At 41.9% G+C, this 5,022-nt stretch overlaps 1 non-coding gene across 1 annotated transcript; it reads right to left on the reverse strand.

Moving 5' to 3' along the window:
• Nucleotides 1-265: 265 nt before the first annotated feature.
• Nucleotides 266-372, reverse strand: LOC141636265 (small nucleolar RNA R71). Its single transcript, XR_012540888.1, has one exon. It is a non-coding gene; the product is annotated as a small nucleolar RNA R71 (small nucleolar RNA).
• Nucleotides 373-5,022: the final 4,650 nt, after the last annotated feature.

The raw sequence follows: 5,022 nt of genomic DNA on the forward strand, positions 1-5,022 counted from the left end.
CTTGGTTGAGAGGAACCAATTTGGGGGAGCTGCAAATGAAGATGCAGCTAAGCACATGGAGACATTCATAGATTATTGCTGTTCCACACCCCCACCAACCGGTGTGACCCAGGACCAGGTGAAGGAAACTATGTTTATATTCTCTCTTCGCGATGCTGCAAGGGAGTGGTACAGAGACCTGGATCGAGCTGCTAAAGGGATCACTGACTGGAATTCTTTGGCCCTAGCATTCTCTAAGAAATATTTCTCTGCCTCGAAGACTAATGCCATTAGAGCTCAGATCACGAGCTTTAAACAGGGTCCTGATGAGAACTTTCATGAGGCGTGGGTCCGTTTCAAGAAGCTGATGCGAACCATTCCGCATCATGGGTTCGAAAAATGGAGTCTATGCAATCAATTTTATAATGGGCTCTATGACGATCAGAGAGCTATCATGGATGTGGCAGCTAGTGGCAGATTCCAGGAGAATGTTGGAGAGACTAAGGGGTGGAAAATTATTGATGATTTGGCCACCCATAAAGCTGTGTATGGGAATTACAGGGGAAATCAAAGGAGGGGTGCTGAATCCCCTTCTGTAGCTGCACTAGAGGCTCTTACGGCGAGGTTTGATAAGTACGAGTTGGGAGGAGCTTCAAAAAAAGGGATATATCATGTGAATGTGTTTTCAGACGGTCCTTTCGTCTGCAAGAGATGTGGAGGAGAAGGACATGTTTCAGACAACTGTCCTAATCCCTATGAGTCTTGTACTGCCTTTCAACATTATAGGCAAACAAACACTTATTTTGAGCCGAATACCCATCCTAACTTGAGGTGGAGTAGCCAAAATGTCTTGAATCCAACTCACCTCCACAGCAGCAGCAGCAGCAGCAGAATTATGTGGCCCCTCATAAGCAACAACAGTTCCAAAAGCCTCCGTATATCCCTCAGCAGCAGCAGCAGTCCCAAGGTTCCGAATTTGCCGAATTGAAAAACTTGTTGCTGAAAGAATCTCAAGCTAGAGAGGCCGGGATGAAGATGTTGGAGAGCCAAATTGCTCAATTGGCAAGCAAGAATACAACTCGAGCTCCGGGACATTTACCGATGCAGAATGATCAAAAGGTGACCTGAAATGCAATTACCTTGAGGAGTGGGTCTACCCTTGATGGGCCCGCCATGGTCAAAGATGTCACTGAAAAAGAAGAGGCGGAACCGAGTAAGAAAAAGGGTGGGACGGACAATGGAAAGAAAAGGACGATTACCAGGTATATCACTCAATCGACTGATATACCCAGTCGATCGACCAGTCCGCGAGATACAGTAGCTTCTGGTCCTGTAGAGGTCAGTCGATCGACTGACCAACATGGTCGATCGACTGACAACGCTGCTGATGGTGAGTCTTTTCGTCCTCCAATGCCCAATAACTTAGGGGACCACTTGTTTCGGGGTACGACTACTCCGAAAATATTGAGGCAAGACCCAAATGCTGATGGGTCAATCACGGTTCCAAAATATGACCCGATGGCGATTAATGGATCATTTTTGAGACGGTTTGAAGAAGGGTCAAGCTACAACAAAGAGAAGGTAGTGGATTTTCAGCCTAAATCCACCGACGCCGGCATGAGAGACTTAGAGGATAGGGCTAAGTTACTTCTTTCAGCCCCCTATCCAGAGAGATTAGTGCCGACGAAGGAACAGGTATCGTTTAATAAATTTGAAAATGTTATTCGTAGCTTAAATGTACAAGTTCTCTTTCTTGAGTTAGTCAATCAAGTGCCTGCTTACATGAAATTTATGAAGCAACTGTTGTCTAAGAAGAAGTCACTTGAAACTATGCATTCTATCGCACTAACTGAGGAGTCATGTTCTTATCTGACCCACACTGCACCCCATAAGCTAGAAGACCCAGGTAGTTTTTCAGTCCCATGTAGTATTGGCACCTTTTCTATTGAGAAGGCCTTGTGTGACCTAGGAGCCAGTATTAGTGTCATGCCTTTGAGTCTTGCTAGGAAGTTGAAATTGACTACGTTTGCAGTCACAAACATGATAATACAGATGGCTGATCGATCTGCGGTCCAGCCTATAGGTGTCTTAGAGGACATTTCCGTGCAAATAGGAAAGTTCTTTTTCCCTGTTGACTTCGTTGTAATAGATATGCCCGAGGATGCCCACATTCCTATCATATTGGGTAGACTATTTCTGTACACTGCTGGTGCTGTTATTGATGTTGGCTCAGGGACTTTGACCTTCAAAGTAGGAAAGCATTCTATTGTCTTTGCCCAGACGGCTAAGAAGAAAGACCCCATGTGGCCAGTCACTTGTAATACGGTTTCCGAAAAGAAATCCTATTTTCTACTTCCTGATACACCTGCCTCTATGCCTGTTTCTGCTATAACATCTCCTCCCCATATTGGGAGCAAACTGGAAGAAGATTCTTCTGTTTTGGATATTGCAGAAGCTGGTTTGGGGAAGGAAGAGCCGCATGTTGCTCCAGCTGTGAGGGAGCCAATCGTTCAAAGAGGCGGTCTAGGATGTCTTAGCTATGGCACAGATGAGGAGCCAGATGAGGAGACAGTCAAAGCGACGGAGTCCGATTTGGATTCTGACGAGTCAAACGAGGTCATTGATTGGGGAGATGCTGAAGCCGTTGACCCGTTGAGTTTAGCGGATGTTGGAGTTGAGAAGAGTGCAGCGGAGGAGATGAGCACTGTAGAGGCTACCTCTTGTAGCCAGAAGCCGACCAAGTGGGCCATTCTGTGGTCGTTCTTGATCAACTATTAGTTGATCAAAGACTTTACAAACATTTTATTGCTTTCGTTAAACTCTTTTTATTGCTTTTGTGTGCGCGAGACTTCTCACTTTAATTAGTTTGCTTAGGATTTTATACACTTTAGACCATTGCTGTGGGTTTTGTGCAATTTTGGGCGTTATTGTGTATTTACAGGTTCATAGACCTTGATAGCTCAATTTATTGAGCTAATTCGAAGAAATCAGAAAGTTACAGCAGGTATTGCAGTCGATCGACTGGCCTGTGTGGTCGATCGACTGAGCTGCGATTTCCAGGAGCTTCTGTTCCTGTTCACCTTGGTCGATCGACTGGGTAATGTGGTCGATCGACCGCATTCACTGCTGTACCTGTTTTTCGATCATTCCCCTGCTGAGTTTGGTCAATTTGCGGAGTTGAGGTAGTCTTTTCTCCACTTTATTCTCCGTTTCGTTTCTGTTTTCTTCCGTTTTTTATTTCACATAATTTTGCGCTTCATAAATTGCTTTCTCGGAATTACACGTGGTACTTTTGTTTCTTTTCAGGTACTTATTGGTAGCACTGCTGGCTACTGAAACCTCCTAGCTCACGCTGGTTTTGGGAGGTTTCCTTTTGCTGCGCTTAAAGTCTTATGAGTTTCCGTGTTCTTACTTCATGTCTTATGTAGTTAATTTCACGCAAATTCCCGTTTTCCTTTTATTTCATTACATGATTTTGCACAATGGGGACATTGTGTGATTGGTTTGGGGAAGGGTTTTGTGTCGCATTTCATTTGCTTGCATTCACGTTGACATTTTGTCTTGCATTGTTGTTTATTTTCTCTTATATATTATATATACAGAAAATTCAAAAAAATTCAAAAATTCTCAAAAATTCAAAAAATTGCACATTTATTTTAGCATATAGGTTGAGTCGGAACGGTAGTATTACAATGATGACATTGCATTTTCATCTGTTTATGCCTAAGCCTTGCTAAATTGACGTGTTATTAGTGGAATCACATATGCATATCTACGAGTTTTCGTTAATATTTTGCTGGACTTGAAACTTGACTTAGAATTTTGGCAAACTACTTATATTTTCTGAGATTTAGAGCTTATAACTGGTGACATCTATGACCAGTTTATCTAAGAATGTGAGTAGTTACTCCTTATAAGACATGTTACATCAATGTGCATAAATATGAACTTAAAATGTTTATTACCTGTATGCATTCGGTTTGTGGTTTGTTGACACATGTGGTAGAGGTCCCCTTTTCTCATTTTCCCCATAAGCCTCACACTGCCAAAAATAGCCTTTTTGTCCTGTTAACTACATCCTACATTTAGCCTGCCTTTGTCAAGCTAGTAGTTTAGTTATTGGGATTGTCACTTCATTTTTGGCTGCAATTGCTCTTTTGAGATGATATTGGGAAGATGAAAAAGGAAGGAAAGGAAGAAGAAAAAAAAATATAGAATTGAAAAAAAAAAAGGAAAAAAAAAGGAACGCATGTGTACTGTAGAGGACGGTCGATCGACTGGCCTCATTGGTCGATCGACCGATGCCCGAGAAGAAAAAGAAAATCAAATCGCACAATTCAAAGTCTTTATTAAATGGCGATTTTTGCTCCCATGTTGCATTCATATCTTATGGGGAGTTGATTAACTATGGAGATTGTGAGATTTGTGCTTGCTATTAGCACTCGTTTTGTTGGAATTTTGAGCAAGAATTGGATGTTGTCATAATTTGGTTCCCTTAGTTACTAGCCTGGCTTTTAACTATGTTTTTGTCCAAATTCATCTGAGCCTCTTCTTACCCATTACCTCAAATATCCATATTTACCTCTGCATGTGTCATGGTCTTCTGTTTGGTTGGAATGCATATGCACGGTTGTAGAGATCATTTTCATATTAGATTGCGGGCATGTTCTTATAGGTCGTAGTTAGGTGAGAGTCTTTACAATATTACTTCTTTCTATCCTTTACATATACTCACCTGTATTTATTGAGTGTTATGAGCGACCCGTGAGAGTCCGATTTGATAAGTCTCTATAGTTGACGGTTCAGCAATTTTTAACGACTACATAACTCGTTTGCATGATTCACATTGCTAATTGATTGTTGGTTGTTGCATTAAATTGGTTTAGGCTTCACATGTTGCATTTCGCTCTGAGATTGAACTCGTTCCATTAGGTTTTAGGATCGAGTCTAGTTCTTGCTTGAGGACAAACAAGGGTTTGGTTTGGGGAAGTTTGATGCGTGTCATTTATATGATGTTTTACACCCTATTTTACAAGCATTTCA

The sequence above is a fragment of the Silene latifolia genome, chromosome Y, assembly GCF_048544455.1.
Source record: "Silene latifolia isolate original U9 population chromosome Y, ASM4854445v1, whole genome shotgun sequence".
Lineage (NCBI taxonomy): Eukaryota > Viridiplantae > Streptophyta > Magnoliopsida > Caryophyllales > Caryophyllaceae > Silene > Silene latifolia.